This window comes from Pinus tabuliformis, chromosome 1_2 (assembly GCF_031772625.1).
Source record: "Pinus tabuliformis cultivar Carrire ecotype Pingquan chromosome 1_2, CPIR1, whole genome shotgun sequence".
Lineage (NCBI taxonomy): Eukaryota > Viridiplantae > Streptophyta > Pinopsida > Pinales > Pinaceae > Pinus > Pinus tabuliformis.
Window position 1 is genome coordinate 945,851,991 of NC_142298.1, and position 26,093 is coordinate 945,878,083.

Below are 26,093 nucleotides of genomic sequence, written 5' to 3' on the forward strand. Positions count from 1 at the left end.
TCCTTGCAGGATGGGAACAAGCAGTTGTTGAAAATGGAGATGGATCTACTCACATAGATCCTGTTACCAGTTTTCCTGTAAACAATATGATAGGAAAACTTCTTTATGCTATTACTGTTAACTTCATTGGTTTCTCCCAGATAACCAATGATATTACAACCATTACTCTGCTGGCTATGAAATTGCACAATATGAAACACTTTGATGAATACTTTAATGAATTCCTTCACAGATTTCATGCTTTGACTCCAGATCTTATTCTTGAGCCAAAATGGAAGGAAATTTTTGTTGCATCTCTTCCCCAATGGGTCTCTTCAGCTATTGTCAATAAACTACCAGGAAAGATTGGGGACTATAAATTTGGCATAATCAGACAAGCAGTAAAAGCAATCATTGTTGAATTATGTTCACAAATGAAGATTGCAAGAGCTGCCACAAATCCTAAAAAGCCACATGGATATCAACAGCTTTGCAAACAATGGCATCTTGGTAAAGCTGGAAATTCTGAGGGGCATAAGAGGAGAAAAAGACATTTCAAGAAGAATTCCCAGATTTCCCAAGACAAGACAAAAAGAAAACATTACAAAGCAAAACCTTACAAGCATACAAAGATGTTTTCTAAAGATAAAGAAATAATTTGTTACAACTGTAACAAAAAAGGTCACACAGCTCCGAACTGTCCAAATAAAAAGAAAGACTCTTCTAAAAAGAAAGTCCAGTATAGAAATAAGAAAGGAAAGATAAATTCATTTGATCTTCCTAGTAGCTGTGATGAGTTGGTTTCTTCTAATTCCGGATCTGAAAATGAATTTAATTTTGTTGATTCAGAAGAATCATCTGATGAAGAATTCTGTAATGATCCCCATTGTACAAAATGTAAATATTGTGACTGCGATGATCCTGATATTTGTACATGCAATGCAGTCAGGATGATGAAGACCGATTATGATGAAATCAGTAAGAATATTTTTGCACAAATGATGGCTGCTACGGATCTGCAAATGAAAGAAATGTATAGATCTTTGCTGACAGAACATTTGAAGAAATCACCTTCTACTTCAAAGAACTCTCCAAATAAAGGGTATGTGCCTCCTGCTACTCTTTTCTCTGTTGAAGCCTTAACTAGACAATTTAAAAATGAAGATTTTGGAGAAGACCTGCCACAGACTTTACCGGCAGTGCATCAGGCAATAAAAGAATTGAGAAAAACAATCAAAGAAAATAGAAGATTCTGTATTGAAAGGCACAATGAATTAAGCCTAAAAATGTTAAATGCACAAGCTCCTTTTGCTTCTTCATCACAAGATCCTATTTCAGAGAAGGCAGAAAACTGGACCTACCATATAGGACAAGTTCAACAGCAATCTAACAAAGAAGAAGAAGAAGAAGAAGAGGAGGTAGCAAGAACAGATTTTGGATGCAATAGCATGAATAGAGATGTCATGTATTGTGTCAAAATGAAGGTAAAGATTGGACACGAGTATGAATTCTGGAAAGTTCTTATGGATACTGGTTCCAGGTTAAATATTGTAAGTGATACAGTGGTTGGTATGCATCACAGAAGACCAACAACATGTCCAAGAGTAATCACTGCAAGTGGTGACATCCCCACAAAGCATGAATCAGAAATTGATGTTTTGCTCACAGAAGAAATTGGAGTTCATTTAGTTTGTCCTGTTGTTCCAGGTTTGGATTGTGCAATGTACCTTGGGACACCATTTTTTCAGAATTTTAGTATGCATGGAGCAAAGTTTGATACAAAAACTCAGAGGTATGGATACTTTGTCAACTTTGATAATAAAGAAGTCTTTTTTCCATTCATTAATTCAAATTCTCCAATCAGGATTAAGAGGATAGAAAGGATGGAAAATCTTTTGGCTAAAATGGAAGTAAAAAGGGAAATATTAAAGACAAAAGAACATTTGGATAATGGAAAATTTTCTTCTGAAATAACAAGCCTAACTGCTCAATTCAAAGAATGTTGTTCAGATGATCCAAATGCTTTTTGGCATATTAAGAAACAGGAAGTAGAACTTCCTCTCAAGAAAGATTTCAGTGGAAAATTAAGAAGATCCAAAGCAGTGGCAATGAATGAAGAGCAGATGAAGCTTTGCAAGGAAGAAATAAAAGATCTCTTAAAGAAAGGCCTTATCAGAAAAAGTAAAAGCCCCATACCATGTTTTGCATTCTACGTTAATAAGCATGCTGAAATTGCCAGAGGTAAACCAAGGTTAGTTGTGAATTATAAACCTCTGAATAATATTCTGGACTATGATGCATATCCCTTGCCAAAGCCATCCTCCATACTTGAACAAATATCAAAGTCCAAAATATTTTCTAAGTTTGATCTCAAATCTGGTTTTTGGCAAGTAGGAATTAAAGAATAAGACAAATGGAAGACAGCGTTCTCTGTACCAGAAGGGCACTATGAATGGAATATCATGCCATTTGGCCTGATTAATGCCCCTTCAGCCTTTCAGAGAATAATGGATGAAACTTTCGAAGGAATGGAAATTTTCTTGAAGAAATATATTGATGATTTATTGATCCATTCTGATAATATTGTTGACCATATCAAACACTTAAAAATCTTTCTTCGCAGAGTCAAAGAGATGGGCATAGTATTATCAGAATCCAAGATGAAATTGTTTCGGCCAATAATAGATTTCTTGGGTTACAATATACAGTATGGATCATATACTGTAATCCAAAGAAGTTTGAATTTCATTGATCACTTCCCTGATGAGATTAAAGATAAAACACAATTACAAAGGTTTTTGGGAAGTCTGAATTACATTTCTAAATTTCTGAAGCATTGTGCACAAGAAAGAAAATTGCTGAATAAAAGGCTTCAGAAGGATCCTATACCATGGAATAATGATTGCACCCAGGCAGTCAGAACAATAAAAGAAAAAGTCAGAAAAATCCAACCTCTCTCTCCTATTAGAGAAGAATGGGAGAAAATAATCATGACAGATGCCAGTTATGAAGGATGGGGAGCAGTACTATGCCAGAAGAATCCTAGCAGCAAAAATGAGATTGAAATATGTCAGTATGCGTCAGGATTGTGGGCCAAGAATCAATTAAATTGGTCAATCCTAAAGAAGGAAACTTAGAGCAGTTTGTTTAGGGATAGAAAAATTCAGAGATTTTGTTATCTATACCAGATTCACCATTAAAACAGATTGCCAAGCATTGAAATATGCTATTCATAAATGTGATTTTGAAGATGCTGCTATAGTAAGATGGATCATGCACCTCAGCCAGTATAATTTTGATATTGAATTTGTCAAAGGAGATAAGAACAGCTTTGCAGATATGTTAAGCAGAGAATTTTTATCCGAACATTCAATAATGAGTTTACAATGTAATTTCATCAGAAGACATGAAAATACTGTGGAAATTGAGACCTCTTCTGGATGGATTTCATATAATCTAAACACACTCCTTCTAGATCATGATGAAGATTGGTGGCCCATAAAAGAAGTCAGGTACAGGACATGGATTGATTTTCTGTGGACAGACACTCTCCAAGATGAAGCAAATGATGAAGCTCTTGAAGCTTTAGATTATTTAAGACAAATTGGGAGCATTGCTTATGTGATTGAAAGAGACCATGAAGATGATAACAGGATCACCATTGCCAAAATAACCTTTAGAGAAAGTAAGAAGCAATGATTCTACCAACAATGTGTTTTTTCTATGAGTATTATGATCCATGTTAAGCCTTCTACCTTTGAAGAAGTTGTGAAAGAGAAAGTTTGGAATGATGCCATGTTCGAAGAGTATGAATCAATTATGAAAAATTATGCATGGGATATCGATCTGAGACCAAAGGGAAAATCAGTTGTGACTTCGAAACCAAAATCAAACATGGAGCTTATGGAAGCATCAATAAGTATAAGGCATGGTTTGTGGCCTAAGGGTTCTCCCAGAAAGAGGGAGAAGACTATGCTGATATATTTTCTCATGTTTCTTGCTACACTACCATTAGATCGATTGTTTTCCTTATTTCTAGTTAAGGATGGACACTTCACTAGATGGACATAAAGATGACATTTCTAAATGGCATGCTATAGGAATAATTATATGTTGAGTAGCCTCAGGGATTTGAAGTGATGGATTGGAAAACTCATGTTTGAAGGTTGAAGAAGGAATTGTATGGCTTGAAGCAAGCCCTGAGAGCATGGTATGCCCGTATTGATAGCTACCAAGTGAAGCTTGGATTCAAAAGAAGTAGTGTTGACCCCAATGTCTGCTTCAAGGTCGTCCAAGGTATGCCTTTGATTTTGGTTTTATATGTCGATGATATATTCTTTACACATAGTGAGCCTCTGATGCTCGATTGTAAGAGGGACCTGGCCTTTGAACTCGAGGTGAAGGATCTTGATATGATTCATTACTTCCTGGTATTAGAGGTTTGGCAGAGATGTGGAGATTTCCTTTCTCAAGGAAAATACATTGTGAAGCTATTGGAAATATTTGGGATGAAAAAATGTAAAACCTTGGCCACCCCGATGGAGATGAATTTCAAGAATTTGTGCATAGATGTTGTTGGACTTGACCTAGCTAATCCTTTTGAGTATCGAAAGTTTTTTGGGGCTTTGATGTTTCTTGTAAACACCCATCCAAACATATGCTTTGCAATTAACACCTTGAGTCAATTCATGACTGAGCCCGTCCATGCAAACTAGATTGTTTCCAAACATGTTATGAGATATTTTCATAAAACAATTAGCCTTGGTTTGAGATATTATGTTAGATATCTACGAATGTAGGGATACAATTATGTTGATTGAGAAGGAGACATTATTGATAGGAAGAGCACTTCAGGGTGCTTCTTTAGGTTTGGATCCATTATGATACCTTGAATGAGTAGGAAAAACAAGTCTGTAACTTTAAGCACAAATGAGGCATAATACATTGCTGCTAGCATGGATAGTTGTAAGGTAGTTTCGTTGTGAAAGCTCTTTGGAGAGTTATTTGAGTATGTCCTAGATATTACAGTGTTATATTATGACAACAAGAGTGGGATCCGATTAGTAGAGAATCATGTATGTCATGACAAGTCCAAGCGTGTTGAGATTAGGTACCACTACATTCGAGACATGGTATAGAGAGGAGCCGTGTGTAGAAATTCCTTGTAGACTCAAAATTTCTCATGTAATTTACTAAAACATAAAACTTGAATCTACTCTACCTATTAGTGGAAAGCAATTAACGATCGAAATAACAAATAGTAAACATGTGACATGATTCAACACACATACACATATATTTATCTATGGGAAAGCAACTGCTCAAAATCCCCTCCTATTTGTATTGCATTAATCAGAAAATAGAGAAGAAATTTAATGCTTTCTCAAGCCTCAGCAACCTCTACACTAGTATAATCTATCTCACTGTCTCACAAGCTGACTGTTGGGTCCCTATAATACTAGTGATTACCCCATTACTATTGTAGTTGTATCCCTTATTAATATTGTTGTGCCCCTATTGTCCCCATATTGTTATTACTGTGCCCCATAGAATCCCTCTATTGTTATTTTTGTGGCTTTATATTATTATTGTTAGGTCGGCTGGGTTATATTATGACTCCTTAGACTCCTATATACAGAAAGGAGGTTTTGTCATTTGAATCATCCAAGAATTTCTCATTTGTGTAATGTAAAGGAGGTTGCCCCCTCGAAGAGGTTGAATTCTAAGGTGTTGATCTCTCTTTTCTATATTTTTGTGAGTTGGTTTCATAACATTTGGTATCAGAGCTTTGGATTCTAGGGTTTCGCTGCTCCAAACAGGTCATCGTGGAATTTTCGCTATAACTTTTTTTCTGCGGTGTTTCAGAAGCTCAAAAAAAAACCCCATTTGAGAAGAAATCGCGTTGAATCTCAGGTCCGAATTTCAGAGCTTTTTACGCTATATTTGCGGAGATATGATCTGAGGAAGTTGGTCTTTTTGTAGACTCCTGAATTACATTCCAAACAGGTGACCTTGGGAAAATCGTCATAACTTTCTCTCTGAGCATCGGATTGAAATTTCGTAAGAAGGTATAGAAAGCAGACGGATTGTTGTTTCTTGTATATATTTTTCAAATCCAAAGGTCGAAACAGTGACTCGTGGCACGTCGTACAAGTTCGCTCTACTGAACTAGTCTATAATCAGGTCATCTTGGGAGATTGTGCATAACTCTTCCTTGGAGAATCCAATTTGGATCCGACTGGTGGCATTGGAAAGAGGACACAGAGGGATACTACAGGTCACAATTTCAAAAGTGGATGATCGGAAATTGCAGAGATACATCAGATTCAATATCAAGCTTCTACAAAGTGAAAAAAGGTGTGTAGTTTTTTTAAAATTTTTGCATAAGCTTGGTTTGAAAAATTAGTTTGAATCAGTAATTGATGCCCCGAGGAAAGAAAATGCAAAAACCTAGTAAGCAACCTGAAAGCTCTAGCATGACTCATGAAGAAGAGGAAGAAATGCAACATGATATATCAAAATTACGAGACCAAGTGCAACAAGTGTCACTTGCACAAAAATCAACAGAATCTAAGATGGATGGTTTAAGGAAAGATGTAGAAGCTAAGATGTATGGTTTAAAGAAAGGTGTAGAAGCTAAGATGGATTGTTTAAAGAAAGACGTAGAAGCTAAGATGGATGGCATGGAAGCTAAGAAGAATGGCATGGACGCTAAAATTGATGGCATGGATGATAAGTGTTAGCCTCTTGTTGCAACAGGGTATCATTTTTCATGATTGACATTTTTACATGCCAAATATGTCATCTTTCTTGCAGCAAGGTTCCATATTTCCAAAGAATAAAACCAGAAAAGAAGTAATAAAGTATGCCAATTCAAATATCACTGCTGTTTCCAATTTTGATGAGTCGTTCCAGTTTGGAAGAAGTTTTTAAAGGGAGGTCCAGACAGCCTAATCCTGGCTTCCCTAGGTTTCAATTTCTTGTTTTAGAATATAGAGAATGACATCTGTCCAAACAGCTTAATCCTGGCAGATTTGTAGATAGGTAGAGAATCAAAGGGACCCAACTGTTTAATCTGGGCCCTGGCAGAAATAAGTGCAGATCTAGATAGGAAAGTTCAAAAGAAAAATTGTGAATCTGGGTCTGCAAGTCTAAGTGCACCCAAAACAAAAAGAAGAAAAAATGTTAGGACAGTAGGCTGGGTAGGTAGCTTTGGTGTGGCAGAATCAAGACTAGTGATCAAATTTTGTATTCCACAATGCATTATCTTTTCTGATCACAGTTATCAGGCAATTTTTGCAGTTTCATGAAGGTACTCAGGCTGAAATTCTCTAACATCCCCCTTGTCTCATCACCCCAAAGTCACTTAACTAACATCCCCCAAGAGGTCAAGATCTGCTTGAGCCTCTCAGTCACATCATTTCCATGACATTTGCCTTGATGAACATCTGCTTCACTCAAGGATTGCTCACTCACCATCTGTGGGCCTTCTTTTCCCAAAAATGGCATAAGGTCTCACACCTTAGCGCCCTCTCTTCATCTCCATATTAACTTTTAACTTTATTATATAACTCCCTTTCAGTTTTCCTTTCCCCTATTAAAATCATGTATATAACACTCCCCTATGTAAATACCCCTCCCTGGCATTATAGCCATAATTCTACTAAGTCAGGGAAATCACAGTCCATTTGGGACTGTTTTTAGCCCATCCGAGTCATTAAGGAACTAGTTTGACATCTGGTCAGCTAGTAACCTCTCCCTTAACTCCAAAAAAACCCATGTTCTCAGCTTTCCCCTTGTAAAATTTCACCCCACCACTGTAAAAACCCACATTCCGCCCCTAACCCAAAGTCCCTATGCGTAAATATTAACCCGCGCCTTTATTTAACCCCGTAAACCCATTTTCCTAAGTTTGTAACCCATCCGCCACGCATATTAAGTTTGGAATATTCCTACGAATATTCCCGCCCTTTAACCCCCAATCCCGTTACGTCCCCCGCCAACTGTCCGATCCACAGCCCAGCAGATCTACGGCTAGCGGGCATCCTCATCCCCGACGCGCCCGACCTTTAACGTCCGGGAGATCAGCGGTTTTGCCGCCGTACTCTGGCCACGCATCAGGCGTCGGGCTGTGGCAGAGCCCTTCTCTCCGAAACTGCTATCCCCCATAAGCGGTGCGACACATACCGCTTACCGCCTTCCGCCAGGTGACGTCACCACCACGTCACCCCCTGCACAGTCACCAGCCCGCGTCACCCTGTCCAGTCATCCTATGAGTCACCTGCCTGCGTGGCCCCCTGCCACGTGTCCCCACCACCGTACCTGCCACGTTATCGTCCGTACGTGATGACGTCATGCTGACATCATCCCGTCACGTCGCCATGCTGACATCATGCTGACGTCACCCGCTGTACAATGCTGACGTCATCAACATCTTTTTGGGCGCAGAGGCGCAAAAGTCGCACTTCAGAGCCCCAGAATCGAATTCTGAGGCAGTTTTTGATGAGTGATCGCTCATCGCAGGATTTTTTGGGCCAGAATGGAGAATCTTCAGGGAATATTTAAGGAATCTTCGCTCCATGCAGCTCCAGGAAGCCCGAGAAGGCGCAAAAATGATCCGTTTTCTCCACAGAACATATCAAAAGGGTCAGAAGATAATTCCAGATGATGCAAAGGCCGAGCAGCGACCATTTACTGGTGATTAGACCCGCAGCACATCAGATCAGCAGTCCAGATTTTTTCAAATAGTATCAGTGTACAGAAAACGCCAAGGAGTATCAGTCGAAGATATTTTGGTGGTTCGATGCAGCTAAAAATTAATGAGCCCCTCTGGAAGTCAAATCAGGTAGCTAAAGCCCATTCTTGCACTCAAATCACAGCTTAAAATTTAAATGCAGGCAGACATCAAGAAGCAGGAACCCATACATATTATTTCAGAAGACACTACATCAAGCCACCAAGTACCACATCACTCACTTATCTCTGATACGGCGACCCTCAGCGCCGCTCAAGAGATTTTTTGCATTTAATTCCAGATAGAGTTAGGTCAATAAATGATATTTTTATGACCTGATTAGGTCAATATGTAATAAAAGCAGTAGATAGATAGTTTTTCCCTATATATACCACCCTCTGTATAGTTTTAAGGGTTGGTTAATTGAGATTTTCACTAGAGACTCGCTGTGTATACCTGAACTTTTCTGTAATCAAAGATTGCTTAAAGCTTGGAGTGCGAACTGTCTGTTGTTGATGAGTATGTTGAAGAGTTGAAGATGGAATTCCTGCACTGCGTCCTGAAGGAATAAGTGCCTCTTTTCTATGTTTATGTGTTTGCCATTATTTAAATAGCAGAAAGAAAGAATAGCCTAGAATTAGTTTAAATACTCTCTATGCTCAATTTATGCTGTTTCTTGATGTTTTCTTCTGAATGAATTGGTTATGAACATTGAATTCCTCCTGGCTCATGTTTACCCCAATTTACCTGTGTTGGCCAATTATCTAGGAATTCTTAACTTCTCCTAGGTAGCGCCTTGTTACCCCCTTTGCTAATCTGTTGGAGAGATTTTTAACTGCCTCTCTTTCTTTAGCATTCATTTCATCCCTGAAACCTGAAAATTGCTTCAACTTTAATTATCTTGCTCCATTTTCCCTCACTATGATTGAAGAAATATAACAACATTTCTCCTCCTCGACTCCACGCCCAATGGTTTGAAATTTTCAGACTATGCACTGCCTCTCCACCTGAAGAATAAATTTTCCCACCAAAACAAAAAAAAGAATTCCCTGAACCCAAGACCTAGCCTAAAATCCTTTCAAACAAAGATAAATCTAAAAGAGAGAGCCCTCTCTCATTGCAAGTTGGCTAGAACCTGCAGTCCAAAGTTGGTTTGTGGTTACCTCGGCCATATCCATTTCTTAACCTTCAGGGACAACCTGAGTGATAACATAATGGCGACTCCACTGGGGACCTTCCTCAGTTAATTTTACAAAGTTTCACGAAGAAGGTTAAAATTCCCCTGTAGAAATCGATTTTAAAACAAGTTCGGAAGCTAGCTCCCAGGAAAAATCAGTGATATACAAGGTCAAACCCAGACCTAGATCCTCCAGCTGTTTTTGAAAACCCTAACATAATCCCTAAAATCCTTAAGAAGCATCAAAGACAGGAAAATTTTGCTGATTTGAGTCCTGAAACAACTTACCCTAGCTCTGTTCCAACTCCTGTCAAGGTTTTATTCCGATCTACCCCTGTTTCCCCTAGTTCATCATCTACATCTCTAAGCCCTCCCTTCACACCTTCATTCACTGCACATATTCCCACTACCACTACTGTTGTTTCTACCGTTCCTATTACCCCTGTTGTACCAGTCGTTCCCGTTGTTCCAGTTATCGCTATCATTCCTATAAACCCTGCAAATATGGCTAATAGATATGCACCCCTGCAGTTACCTACTAATGCTGCAGCCTTACCTCAAGATTACCAATCCAAAATCACATATTTTGATTCCACGGGCCCTTTCACAGCCATTCAACATGCCAAAAAGATGCAAGACTATTTTGAAAACTACGAAATAGATGATGACAGCGTGAGAATGAGAATTTTTGTTCAGAGTCTGACAGGTGATGTAAGAACTTGGTTCATATCACTTGCTGCAAATTCCATAAACACTCCTGATGAGCTTTACCAAGCCTTTACCAACAGATGGGAGAAAAAGAAAGATCCTTTGCACATACTAGCTGAATATGATACAATCAAACGAGGTCCTCAAGAGACCGTTTTGGAGTACTGTGCAAGATTCAACAATGTATATAGCGCGATACCACAGAATTTAAGGCCTCCACCCGACCTGGCCTTGTACAAATTTCCCGATGGTTTTGACCCTGATATGGCATACCAGTTAAAGGAAAGAGCCCCTACTACTCTTGAAGACGCCCAAAAGGTTGCTGTCACGGTAGAAGCCAACTTAATTGCCAAAAGAAACAGAGTGAGAATGGAAAAGAGAACCATCTTTAAGGAAGAACCCTCAGCCTTTGACCAGAAACTTCACGCTATCATTAATGGCCTGCAAAGACTAGGAGAAAGAGTAGAACATGTTGAGAGAAAAGCATCATGGGAAGGACAGCAGCCCAACACCATAAGAAATCCAAATTTTAGGAAAACACAGAACATAAATGCTGGTAGGCCTAACCAAGACCAGGATATTAGACCCCCTTTTCAAGATAACTATGTAGAAGGATCTACTTCTAGTCAGCCTATAGAAGACGATCACATGAATTTAATGGACCTAAAGGGTGAGCATCAAACTTTCCTAACACAAGAAGACCAAAATGAACATGATGGTAGTCAATTTCAGACTAAAACTGGTGAATCTTTTGATTTCAAACAAGGTTATGATACTGTTGTATATGAGGTACACAAACAGTATAAGCTCAGAACTAGAACCATTGACATCTCTGAACCTAGCAAGATGAAGGAAACTAAACAGCCCAACAAGATTAAAAGCACAGCTGCCATAACCCAACCAGCTGATACGACTGCCACAAACTCAAGTCAAGTGACTGTAGAAGACATAACAGACACGCAGCCTGCTGTTGAGCAGCCTTTGCCACCTCTTTTCTCGAAACAAAACCCAAACGACATCCCAAAAGGTACTCCTGAAATTGCCAAACCGCAAGCAAATGCATCCCATAGCATCGATAAACAAGAGCAAGTTGCTGAGAATTCAGATGAAAAGGGAAAAACTGCCAATGCCAATACCAAGACTCCCCTGGAGAAGCCTTTTAGTTTAGAAACAGAGATTGGAAAACTCAAGATAGCCATTCCTCTGTCAGAATTGGCTAAACACGATGTGTATAGGCAACAAATTCAAAGATCATTGCAAATAACAGAAAACAAAGATGATGTAAATGTTTTGGATGATTCCCTTGAACTGCTATTTGGCCCAGAAGTTAATGGAAAATCTACCTATGGATCTGTCCCACCCTTTTATGTCAGTCTGCATATACATGACAAAGTTTTACATAACGCTATGTTTGACTCAGGGGCATCACACAATCTTATGCCCAAAGCAGTAATGGAAAAACTGAACCTTGACGTTACAAGACCATACAAAGATTTATACTCATTTGACTCAAGTCAAGTGAAATGTCTAGGTCTCATCAAAGACCTCTATGTCTCCTTAGTCCAATATCCGAAAAAAACTATCCTCATGGATGTAGTAGTCACTGACATTCCTCCCAAGTACGGTATGCTCCTGTCAAGATCATGGGGAGCTAAGCTTCAAGGATCCCTTCAACTAGACCTTTCCTATGCTACCATTTCAGTCTTTGGGCAACCAAAGAGACTGTACAGAGAAACGCTCATGAAATATGTAGTGAGTAGTGAAAGCAAGCCTGAAAATTTTCCTATTTATTCGATCCATTCCGATATGGATTCTTTCATTTTATTTAAAGATGAGTTGGATCTGCCCACCAATAAGGAGCCTTTCACTCTAGAACAACAAAGGCACATCAGTGAAGAAGCGGTTACCCACAATAAAAAGACTGTCAAAACAGAAAATGCAACCAGCATGTTACAAGAACATGCCCAAACAAAAATTTTAAATCTGCCCAACCCCGATTCGGATAACACTCCTAGCTTTGTCAACAGGCAAGAAATCACATGGTTCTTGGAGTTTGATGGTTCTGTTAACAAGTTAGGAGCAGGGGCAGGTGTCTGGATTCATAACACACACAATAACCATGCAGAAGGACATGCCTATAGACTGAATTTCAAATGCACAAATAACATGGCAGAGTATGAGGCTCTGCTATTAGGCCTTAAACTGTTAAAAACTCTAGGAGTTGTAAAAGTGTCTATCCTAGGGGACTCTGATCTAGTCATACAACAGATACAAGGTAATTTTGTTACCAATGACAATAGAATGAGAGCCTACAGAACAGCTGCTACTGACATACTCCAGTCATTCACTGAATTTAAGCTTGACAAGATTTCCAGAAATCACAACATTCACGCTCACAGCTTGGCTACATTTGCAAGTACATGTAAACTCCCTTTTGACCCGAATCATCACTTCACAGCTGAAATAAAACATAGGCCCACCATCCCAAATAATGTAAGAGATTGGAAAGTATTCGAGAATGATGCCCAGATCAATAATTTCCTTACCCTTGCGCACGAATTCTCAAATATTCACATTGACACGGATGCCATGACAGATTCTGAACAGCAGAGAAATGAAAGTCAGCAAGCTCTAGATGCTGCAACAACCAAACTGATTCTGAAGCCAACCGTTTTTGACAATGAAAACATTGAACAGCTGAAACAAACACAGGTAGAAGAAGCAGAAAGAACAGAGATAGAAATCATTGACCTAAAGGATAATTTTCTGCCTGCTGGACTAACTCTGCTAGAAGACATGTTTGACTCTAATGACGTTCCCAGAAAACCAAAACTGCAACCCATAAACACGGAAATTGAAGAACACAACATTGGGACACCAGAAAATCCAAAAATGATCAAACTGTCCAAAAACTTGCCACCCGATCAAAAGCCCAAGTACATTGACTTATTCAAAGAATTTCAAGATGTATTTGCTTGGAGCTATGAGGATTTGAAGTCCTATGATACATCAGTGATTTAGCACACAATCCCATTGAAGCCCAATCAGAAGCCCTTCAAACAGAAATTGAGAAGAATCAACCCTGTGCTGCTTCCCCCGATTGAAAAGGAAGTAAAAAGGATGTGGGAAGCATGCATAATAGCCCTTATCAGATTCTCAGAGTGGGTTTCCAATCTTGTTCCCACAAGGAAAAAGACAGGTGAAATCAGACTTTGTGTAGACCTCTGAAACTTAAACCAAGTCTCCTTAAAAGACCACTATCCTTTGCCCAAAATGGACCACATATTGCAGAGAGTAGTGGGATCATCTAGAATCTCCTTACTAGATGGATTTTCGGGTTTTAACCAGATACTCGTTCACCCAGATGATCAAGACAAAACAGCTTTTACCACACCCTGGGGAACATTTAAGTATGTAAAGATGCCATTTGGACTTAAAAACGCTGGTGCTACTTTTCAGCGAGCAATGGATATTGCTTTCGCCAAAGAAATACATGACTTCCTGGTTGTGTACCTCGATGATTTAACCCCATTTTCCAAATCTGATGAAGAACATCTCAAGCATCTTAGGCAAATTTTCGAAACATGCAGAAAATATGGAATTTCCTTAAATCCTAATAAGTCCTTATTTGGCCTTGAAGAAGGAAAATTACTTGGCCACATTATATCAAAATATGGGATCAGAATTGACCCTGAGAGAATACAGGCCATCCTCCAAATCCCATACCCCAGAAACATAAAAGAGCTACAAGAATTCTTTGGCAAAATCAACTTCTTGAGAAGATTCATTCCAAATCTGGCTGAATTAATAAAACTATTAAGCAACATGTTAAAGAAGGATGCCAAGGTAAGATGGTCCCTGGAAGCCAAGCAAGCATTTGAGAGTATCAAAGCTGCCCTAACTCAAACCGCTGTCCTAACCAGTCCACAGTTCGATAAAGAGTTCATCATATTTTCGTTTGCATCTGAGCATACAATAGCCGCTGTCTTGCTGCAGAAGGATGAACAAGGAGCTGAAAAGCCGATTGCCTTTTTCAGCCGAGCCTTAAGAGATGCCCCATTGAAATACCCGATAATGGAAAAATAGGCCTACGCACTTGTCAAGGCCATCAAGGATTTTAGAGTGTACATACTGTATTCGCACGTGATTGCCTACGTCCCACATGCCGCTGTAAAAGACATACTGACTCAAGACGGATTGGAAGGCAAAAGAGGTAAGTGGATTGCAAGTATCCTCGAATACGACATTGAAATAAAACCAACCAAGCTGATAAAGGGACAAGGTTTAGCTAAACTGATGTCTGAAACAAATTTTCAAGCCTTAGATATTAACCAGCTGGACAATGAACCGGAGCTGGCGACTCCACGGATCAGTGAAATATTTCTGCAATGCCCCTGGTACACTGATATTTGCTACGTATTGTTAAACCTGTGTGCTCCCCCAGGATTGTCCAGAACAAAGAAAAGATTTTTGAAAATGAAGGCTTTGAGATTTTGTGTTATTGATAGTGCATTATTTTGGAGAAATCATGAAGGTATATTGTTAAATTGTTTAACCATACATGAAACTAACAATGTCATTACAGAATTCCATGCAGGTGAGTGTGGAGGACATCTCTACTCGAAGTCCATAGAAAACAAAATCCTGAGGGCTGGTTTCTACTGGTCCACTCTTTTTGTAGATGTTAAAAAGTTTTCCACAACATGTCATAAGTGCCAAATTTTTGAAGGCAAGAGAAAATTATTGCCCCTGCCCCTTAGACCAATCTCCACCGAAAAACCTTTTCAACAATGGGGTCTTGACTTCATTGGGGAAATCCATCCCTCTTCCTCAGGCCAACACAAATGGATCCTAACAGCCACCGATTATTTCACCAAGTGGGTTGAAGCCATTCCCTGTAGACAAGCCAATGATACCATCATTATCCAATTCCTTGAATGCAACATCCTTTCCAGATTCGGCTGCCCTGAGAAAATCATCACTGACAATGCCGCTGCCTTCAAGTCCAAAAAGATGATCAGTTTCTGCCATAAGTTTCACATCACCCTGGGCCACTCCACAGCATACTACCCTCAAGGTAATGGATTGGCCGAATCATCTAACAAGAGCCTCATCAACATCATAAAGAAAATGCTAGAAGAAAACAAGAAAAACTGGCACAAAAAGCTGGTGAATGCCCTATGGGCAGACAGACTTTCAAGCAAAAGATCAATTGGAATGAGCCCTTATGAGCTAGTATATGGCATGGAGGCTAGATTTCCTTCATCCCTGGGCATTCCCACCATCAAGCTGTTACAAGAGATTCAGGCGGAACCAAATGACATTCAAAGAAGAATTAATCAGATGATCCACCTCCAGCAAACCAGAGAACAAGTTTATGACAGAGCTCAAATTTTGCAAGAAAAGCTCAAAAAAATGTTTGACAAGAGGGCTAAAGCTGAAGATTTCAATATTGGTGAGAAAGTGTTAAAATGGGACTCGAGAAGAGAAGACAAGGGCAAACATGCCAAGTTTGATTTTCTATGGAAAGGTCCATTTGTAATTACTGTTGTTCAGGGAAACAACACTTATTTTCTCAGATCTATGGAGGATAGCACTATTGAAGAAGGTCCTGTGAATGGGAGGATGTTGAAACATTATCACGATCCTTGTTTTTGAAACAACACAAGTTCTGTAAATATCTTTGTACAGTTATATTATGTATATATGAGCACTGTTTTTAATTCCTTTGATAAGCAGGCCGATTATTGAAAAACAGCAGTAAATTCATGAAAACACAGCCGGTGCTGATTGTCCAGTTTAAAAGACCCATCTCTGTATCAATTTCAGCAAAGCAGCAAGAGTAACAATGTCATAACAGCAATTCGGGTCAAAGAGAAGTTGTTTTACACCTACAATCCTCAGGCAAGAAAAGGTTAACAAGAGAGGAGAATTTCAGGAAATTGTCTCAGACCAAATCTGAAGGAAGTACATCAATTTGCAATCCATGTTTTCAAAGATATATTCTCAGACAACATTGTACATAATAATACAACACGCAGAAGAAAGCAGGCGCTGCTGAGCAGTTCGCAAAGATCCAATTGAGGAGAAGGTCGTTTTGTCACAAAGTTTCATATTTCTAACAACCAGAGCAAAGAAGTTTTTCAGTTTACAGTGACAACAGAGATCAAGGCAGTCTGACCTGCTGTTCTTGACTTTTCGCAAGGAAAAGCCATCCCCAAGTGGAGCCACTGTTAGCCTCCTGTTGCAACAGGGTATCATTTTTCATGATTGACATTTTTACATGCCAAATATGTCATCTTTCTTGCAGCAAGGTTCCATATTTCCAAAGAAGAAAACCAGAAAAGAAGTAATAAAGTATGCCAATTCAAATATCACTGCTGTTTCCAATTTTGATGAGTCGTTCCAGTTTGGAAGAAGTTCTTAAAGGGAGGTCCAGACAGCCTAATCCTGGCTTCCCTAGGTTTCAATTTCCTGTTTTAGAATATAGAGAATGACATCTGTCCAAACAGTTTAATCCTGGAAGATTTGTAGATAGGTAGAGAATCAAAGGGACCCAACTGTTTAATCTGGGCCCTGGCAGAAATAAGTGCAGATCTAGATAGGAAAGTTCAAAAGAAAAATTGTGAATCTGGGTCTGCAAGTCTAAGTGCACCCAAAACAAAAAGAAGAAAAAATGTTAGGACAGTAGGCTGGGTAGGTAGCTTTGGTGTGGCAGAATCAAGACTAGTGATCAAATTTTGTATTCCACAATGTCTTATCTTTTCTGATCACAGTTATCCGGCAGTTTTTGCAGTTTCATGAAGGTACTCAGGCTGAAATTCTCTAACATCCCCCTTTTCTCATCACCCCAAAGTCACTTACTAACATCCCCCAAGAGGTCAAGATCTGCTTGAGCCTCTCAGTCACATAATTTCCATGACATTTTCCTTGATGACCATCTGCTTCACTCAAGGATTGCTCACTCACCATCTGTGGGCCTTCTTTTCCCAAAAATGGCACAAGGTCTCACACCTTAGCGCCCTCTCTTCATCTCCATATTAACTTTTAACTTTATTATATAACTCCCTTTTAGTTTTCCTTTCCCCTATTAAAATCATGTATATAACACTCCCCTATGTAAATACCCCTCCCTGACATTATAGCCATAATTCTACTAAGTCAGGGAAATCACAGTCCATCTGGGACTGTTTTTAGCCTATCCGAGTCATTAAGGAACTAGTTTGACATCTGGTCAGCTAGTAAACTCTCCCTTAACTCCAAAAAAACCCATGTTCTCAGCTTTCCCCTTGTAAAATTTCACCCCACCACTGTAAAAACCCACATTCCGCCCCTAACCCAAAGTCCATATGCGTAAATATTAACCCGCGCCTTTATTTAACCCCGTAAACCCATTTTCCTAAGTTTGTAACCCCTCTGCCGCGCATATTAAGTTCGGAATATTCCTACGAATATTCCCACCCTTTAACCCCCAATCCCATTACGTCCCCCGCCAACCGTCCGATCCACAGCCCTGCAGATCTACGGCTGGCGGGCATCCTCATCCTCGACGCACCCGGCCTTTAACGTCTGGGAGATCGGCGGTTTTGCCGCCGTACTCCCTCCACGCGTCAGGCGCCGGGCTGTGGCGGAGCCCTTCTCTCTGAAACCGCCATCCCCCATAAGCGGTGCGACACATACCGCTTACCACCTTCTGCCAGGTGATGTCACCACCACGTCACCCCCTGCACAGTCACCAGCCCGCGTCACCCTGTCCAGTCATCCTATGAGTCACCTGCCTGCGTGACCCCCTGCCACGTCACCGCCACGTCTCCCACCACCGTACCTGCCATGTCATCGTCCGTACGTGATGACGTCATGTTGACGTCATCCCGCCACGTCGCCATGCTGACGTCACCCGCCGTACAATGCTGACGTCATCAACATATTTTGGGCGCAGAGGCGCAAAAGTCACACTTCGGAGCCCCGAAATCGAATTCTGAGGCAGTTTTTGATGAGCATCGCTCATCGCAGGATTTTGTGGGCCAGAATGGAGAATCTTCAGGGAATCTTTAAGGAATCTTCGCTCCATGCAACCCCAGGAAGCTCGAGAAGGCGCAAAAATGATCTGTTTTCTCCACAGAACATATCAAAAGGATCAGAAGATAATTCCAGATGATGCAGAGGCCAAGCAACAGCCATTTACTGGTGATTAGAACCGCAGCATATTAGATCGACAGTCCAGATTTTGTCAAAGAGTATGAGTGTACAGAAAACGCCAAGGAGTATCAGCCGAAGCTATTTTGGTGGCTCGATGTAGCTAAAAATTAATGAGCCCCTCAGGAAGTCAAATCAGGCAGCTAAAGCCCATTCCTACACTCAAATCACAGCTTAAACTTTAAATGCAGGCAGACATCGAGAAGCAGGAACCCATACATATTTATTTCAGAAGACACTACAGCAAGCCACCAAGTACCACATCACTCACTTATCTCTGATACGGCGACCCTCAGCGCCGCTCAAGAGATTTTTTGCATTTAATTCCAGATAGAGTTAGGCCAATAAATGATATTTTTATGACCTGATTAGGTCAAGATGTAATAAAAGCAATAGATAGACAGTTTTGCCCTATATATACCACCCTCTGTATAGTTTTAAGGGTTGGTTAATTGAGACTTTCACTAGAGACTCGCTGTGTATACCTGAACTTTTCTGTAATCAAATATTGCTTAAAGCTTGGAGAGCGAACTGTCCGTTGTTGATGAATATGTTGAAGAGTTGAAGATGGAATTCTTGCGCTGCGGCCTGAAGCAATAAGTGCCTCTTATCTCTGTTTATGTGTTTGCCATTATCTAAATAGCAGAAAGAAAAAATAGCCTAGAATTAGTTTAAATACTCTCTATGCTCAATTTCTGTTGTTTCTTGATGTTTTCTTCTAAATGAATTGGTTATGAACATTGAATTCCTCCTGGCTCATGTTTACCCCAATTTACCTGTGTTGGCCAATTATCTAGGAATTCTTAACTGCTCCTAGGTAGCGCCTTGTTACCCCCTCTGCTAATCTGTTGGAGAGATTCTTAACTGCCTCTCTTTCTTTAGCATTCATTTCATCCCTGAAACCTGAAAATTGCTTCAACTTCAGTTATCTTGCTCCATTTTCCCTCGCTATCATTGAAGAAATATAACAGCATTTCTCCTTCTCGACTCCACGCCCAATGGTTTGAAATCTTCAGACTATGCACTGCCTCTCCACCTGAAGAATCAATTTTCCCACCAAAACAAAACAAAGAATTCCCTGAACCCAAGACCTAGCCTAAAATCCTTTCAAACAAAGATAAATCTAAAAGAGAGAGCCCTCTCTGATTGTAGGTTGGCTAGAACCTGCAGTCCAAAGTTGGTTTTTGGTTACCTCGGCCGTATCCCTTTCTTAACCTTCAAGGACAACCTGAGTGATAACAATAAGATGGAAGAATTGAAGATAAATATGAATAAGTTGCTACAAGAAATGGTCACTAATGGTGAAAGGGTAGTAAAGGAAACTCATGATGAGAACAAAAGAAATGTTAATCATGATTCCATAGACTCTAATGTTGGATCGAAGACCCACCATATTCCAAAAATCGATATGAGGAAGTTTGATGGCAAGAATCCCGCAACATGGATATTACAGATGGAGCAATTTTTCGATCTCAATAATGTGCAAAACACACAAATGGTACGTATTGCAACTTTATATTTGGAACCAAATCAGTTTGTATGGTATCAATGACTTTGCTCTTGTAAACAAATTATCACTTGGGCAACTTTTACGGAAGAATTGACAGCACATTATGAGGATACAAAAAGCAACACTTTTTTTAGCCGATTGATAAGTCTCAAACAAAAGGGTTCAATAATGGAGCACATTGAGGAGTTCCAAAAACTGAACATAAGGGTAACAGATATTCCAGAGGAGCATAGGATTGATGTGTTCATAGGGACTTTAAAGGATAATATCCAACATTATGTTCGCCTTTGGGAACTTGATTCATTAGAGAAGGCATTCAGGTTAGCAAGAAAAAAGGAAAACAAATTTATGGCAACCAGGAAGCATACCACTCACAACTATAAAGATGGAAGTGTTGTTGCCTCTAGTCTTCCACAACCTATAAGGTTGACACCACAACAATTGGAAGAAAAAAGAGCAAAAGGGCTTTGTTACAGTTGTGATAGCAAATACACTAAAGTTCATAAGTGTGCTGAGAAGAAATTATTCTACATAGATTGTGAAGAGGAAGAAGAAAAGGAGCAAGAAAGGTCAAAAGAAGAGGATATACTCCAGGAACAAAGCCTAGATAAAGAAGAAATGAATCCAACCATATCTTGTAATGCATTGGTGGGAATTACCACTCCTCAAACCATATAGAAGGACAAATCAAGAAGAAAAAGGTAATAGTGTTGATTGATTCAAGAAGTACCCACAATTTTATTCATTGTAAGGTAGCAAAAGAATTGAATTGCTTCTTATATCCAGCACCAGAGTGTCAAGTGATGGTTGCAAATGGAGGAACAATAAATTGCTCTGGAAAGTGGCATAATATCAAGCTATCCATGGGAGAATATGTATTGACTAGCCCAATGCTTTCCATTCCAATGGGAGGTGCTGATGTTGTATTAGGAGTCCAATGGCTACAATCCTTGGGTACAATAACTTTTAATTTTCAAGAAATTTTCATGAAATTTTCTGTGGAAGGAAAGGAAGTTGAATTAAGGGGTATTGCAGGGAAACCGGGAAAGATAATCAGCTCTAACGTTATGACAAAGCTTCTAAAAAAGGAACAAAGAGGTGTAATTTCACAATTATGTTCGCTAGATGTTTCCGCATTGGAATCATCCAGATCTCCAAAAAGTCTTGGACAATCATTCCAAATTATTTGAGACTCCCAAAGGTCTCCCACCTATTCGTGATCATGATCATGCTATTCATCTGATTCCAGGAAAACATCAGGCCGTACAGATATCCCTATGCCCAAAAGAGTGAAATTGAACCTATGGTTGCAGAAATGCTAGAGGCTGGTATAATTCAACCGAGTCAAAGTTCTTTCTCTGCTCCAGTAGTATTGGTGCACAAGAAGGATGGATCATGGTGCATGTGTCTGGATTATAGGGAGATCAACAAGCTCACTATTAAAGATAAGTTTCACATTCCTGTCATTGATGAATTACTGGATGAATTGCATGGATCAATTTACTTCACCAAGTTGGATCTTCGTTCAGGATATCATCAAATCAGAATGAAGACTGAAGATATTCCGAAAACAACATTTAGAACTCATGAGGGTCATTATGAATTTTTGGTCATGCCTTTTGGCCTTACCAATGCACCTTCAACATTTCAAGGTTTGATGAACTCCATTTTCAAACCATTCCTTAGAAAATTTGTGTTAGTATTTTTTGATGATATACTAATCTACAACAAGTCTTGGAAGGATCATGTTGAACATGTTGACAGGGTGCTACAACTATTGGAGGAGAAACAATTAGATTCAAAAAGATCCAAATGTTTATTTGGAGTACAAGAGGTGGAATATTTGGGTCATATTTTATCTCATGAAGGAGTTAAGGTAGACCCTAGCAAAATTAAAGCCATTAAGGAATGGAAAATCCCCACATCCATAAAGCATCTGCGAGGATTTCTCGGGTTGACAGGGTATTATTGCAAGTTTGTTAAGAATTATGGGAGAATAGCAGCACCTCTAACAACATTATTGAAGAAAGATGCATTTTCATGGACTCCAAAAGCAACAAAGGCCTTCGAGCATTTTAAAGAGGCAATGTGCCAAGCACCGGTCTTAGCTACACCAGACTTTACAAAAACCTTTATTGTGGAATGTGATGCTTCAGGAAATGGAATTGGTGCTATTTTAATGCAAGATGAAAGACCCATTGCTTTTGAAAGTCCTCCCATCAAGGGAAAGTTTTTACACAAATCTATTTATGAGAAGGAAATGTTGGCAATACTCCGTGCACTTAAGAAATGGCGACCCTACCTAATGGGAAGACACTTCAAGGTAAAAACGGATTATGATAGCCTTAAATACTTTTTAGAGCAAATATTATCCTCTGAAGAGCAACAAAAGTGGGTCACAAAGATGTTGGGTTATGACTTTGAAATCATCTACAAAAAAGGGAAGCAAAATGTGGTGGCAGATGCACTCTCAAGAAAGGATGAGGATTTGGAAGCATTGTTGTGTGCCATTTCTACTATCCAACCAGATTGGATAAACGAAGCAAGGGAGGAATGGAAGAATGATGAAGAAGTGTGGGCACTTATTCGAAAGTTACAACAAGACTCCAGTACGTTTGATACATTTAGCTGGCAAAATGATTCATTATGGTACAAAGATCGCTTATACTTCTGTAAGAATTCCCAGCTAAAACAAAAGATTCTTATGGAATTGCACACTTCTCCCTTAGGAGGGCACTCAGGATTTTTAAAAACTTACCACAAGGTTAAGAAGGAATTTTTTTGGGAGGGCCTTAAATCAGATATTCAAAAGTTTGTGGCGGAATTTTTGGTTTTCCAACAAAATAAAGTTGAAACAATTAAGACACCAGGTCTATTACAACCTTTATCCATTCCAAGCCAACGTTGGGAGGAGGTTTCAATGGATTTTATCATAGGTTTACCCAAGTTTGAGGGAAAGAGTCTCATCATGGTGGTAGTTGACAGACTTACCAAGTATGCACACTTTTGTGCATTATCACATCCATTTAAAGCCAGTACAGTTTCTACCGCATTTATGGAAACAATTCAAAAGCTACATGGAAACCCAAAGATGATTGTAAGTGACATAGATCCCATTTTCACTGGAAATTTTTGGACAGAATTATTTTCTTGTCTTGGTACTTAGTTAGCTCATAGCTCATCTTATCATCCTCAATCTAATGGGAAAACTGAGATAGTAAACAAATGTTTGGAAGGATATCTTCATTGCTTTGTATCTGATAAACAGACACAATGGGTCAAATGTTTGCCTCTGGCTGAATGGTGGTATAACACTTCCTTCCATACAGCAACAAAAATGACCCCATTTATGGCACTTTATGGATATCAGCCACCATCCATCACATCATATTTAAGAGAAAATTCTAAGGTTCAAGCAGTGGAACATCACATCGAACATCAACAACAAGTTCTCCAACTCTTAAAGGATAACCTCGTGTTGGCACAAAATAGAATGAAACAATAGGCAGATCAACATTGCAGTGAAAGAAGTTTTGATGTAGGTGATTGGGTATTCCTATGGCTACAACCATATAAGAAAATGTCCCTCAAGCAAGCTAAGAAGGATAATAAATTATCACCAAAGTATTATGGTCCATACAAGGTGTTGCAAAAGATTGGTACTATGGCATACAAATTGGAGCTTCCTGCAGCTTCTTGATTGCACCCAGTTTTCCATGTTTCATGTTTAAAGAAGGTTATTGGCGACACACTCCCAGTTCAAACAATATTGCCAAAACTTGACGAGGAAGGAAAAATTATATTGGAACTAGAATCAGTCACAGAAACAAGAAATCGACAGTTACGAAATCGATCAATTTCGGAGTATCTTATCAAGTGGAAGAACTTATCCACTGAAGATTCCCCATGGGAGGATGAGAATTTTATACAGAGGCATCCAGAACTACTCAAGCGTTGAGGACAACACTTTTTTGAAGGAGAGGGGCATGTTGGGTCCCTATAATACTAGTGATTACCCCATTGCTATTGTAGTTGTATCCCTTATTAATATTGTTGTGCCCCTAGTGTCCCCATATTGTTATTACTGTGCCCCATAGAATCCCTCTATGGGGAACAGTAATAACATGATCTGCCTCTGCACAAAATCTCGTAGATGGTGATACCAGATATCGATATGCCTGGATTGATCATGAAATATTGGATTCTCAGAGAGTTTGATACATCTATGATTTTCAAATTAAATCACAATAGGATCCATTGCCTCACCAAATAATCCAACAAGAATCTTTCTCATCTAGATATCCTCACATGCTGCTTGGCTTTCAACCATGTACTATGCTTCTGATGAGATGAGTGCAACATATATCTACTTCCTGTTGTACTAAGAAGCTGCTGTTGAACCAACATTGAAAATTCCTCCTAATGTGCTCTTCTTGTCTGATGGACTCCCTACCCAATCTGAATTTGTGAAGCCTTGCAGATTCACTCCCTCTGTTCATCTGTACCAAAGACCATACTGAGGAGTGCCTATGAGGTATCTCAACACATGCTTTGCTACCTTCCAATATAGTTTGTTTGGCTTAAACATAGCTTGACTAAGCTAGTTAACTACGTAACACATGTACGGTCATTTATTCAACAAATACATAAGTGGACTCACAAGCTTCCTGCAAATGGTAACCTATACTACTTCACCTAAAGTAGCATCTTCCTTCATCCAATTCATCGCTAGAGGAGTCTCCGTGGGTGTGTTGATCTCCATGTGGAACTTTTTCATTATCTCGTTGGCATACTTGCCTTGAGAGACAAATAGTTCCCCATCTCCTTTCCATACTTCCAAACCAAGGAAATAATGCATGAGCCCCAAGTCCTTCATCTCGAATTCTCTTGAAAGTTCCTCTTTGCAATATTTAATCAACTTCTCATCAACGGTTAAAATTAAATCATCAACATATTATATTATAATTAATGATTTACCTTCAACAACAATATGGAAAAGGTTTGCATCTGCTTCACTTTTGGTGAAATCCAACATGAGGAGATATCTATCGATCTTGGTGTACCAAGCACTGGGTGCTTGATTCAATCCATACAATGTTGACTTGAGTCTGCGCACACACGACTCTCTGTTGAAGGTCTCAAAACCTTCTGGCTACTCAATGTACACCTCCTCCTCAATAAAACCATTGAGGAATGTTGTCTTCACATCTATCTGATGGATCTTCCATCCCATCTATGCTACAAGTGCTAGAATTGATATGTTTGAAGAGTACCTTGCTTCTGGAGAAAATGTCTCCTCATAGTCAAGTCCCTCCACCTAAGAAAACCCCTTGGCCACAAATCTAGCCTTATGTTTCTCAATGCTTCCATCTGCTGCTTGCTTCACCTTATAGATCCATCTGGACCTACCACTGATTTGTCTTCTAGTCTTGGGACCACTTTCCAAACACTATTTCTAATAATGGAATCATATTCCTCTACCATGGCATCAACCCATACTAGTCATTGCACTGCTTCCTAAAATGAGGATGGCTCAATCTCTACAAGCTTACCAAACATAGCCATGTAGCTAGTGTACCGATCTGGTGACCTCCTTTTCCTACACTGTGATTTGGATGCTCCCACATTTTCTCTAGCATCATGCATAATCTGTTAGCTTCCTTGGTTCACTTCCTTCCATCTTTCGATGTCTCCACACTATATTCCTCTACTTGTGGCTGCTCCAAAATTCCTAAGGTTGTTCCTTTAGAGCTAAAAGCTTATGATCATAATGCAACTAAAGCTCCCTC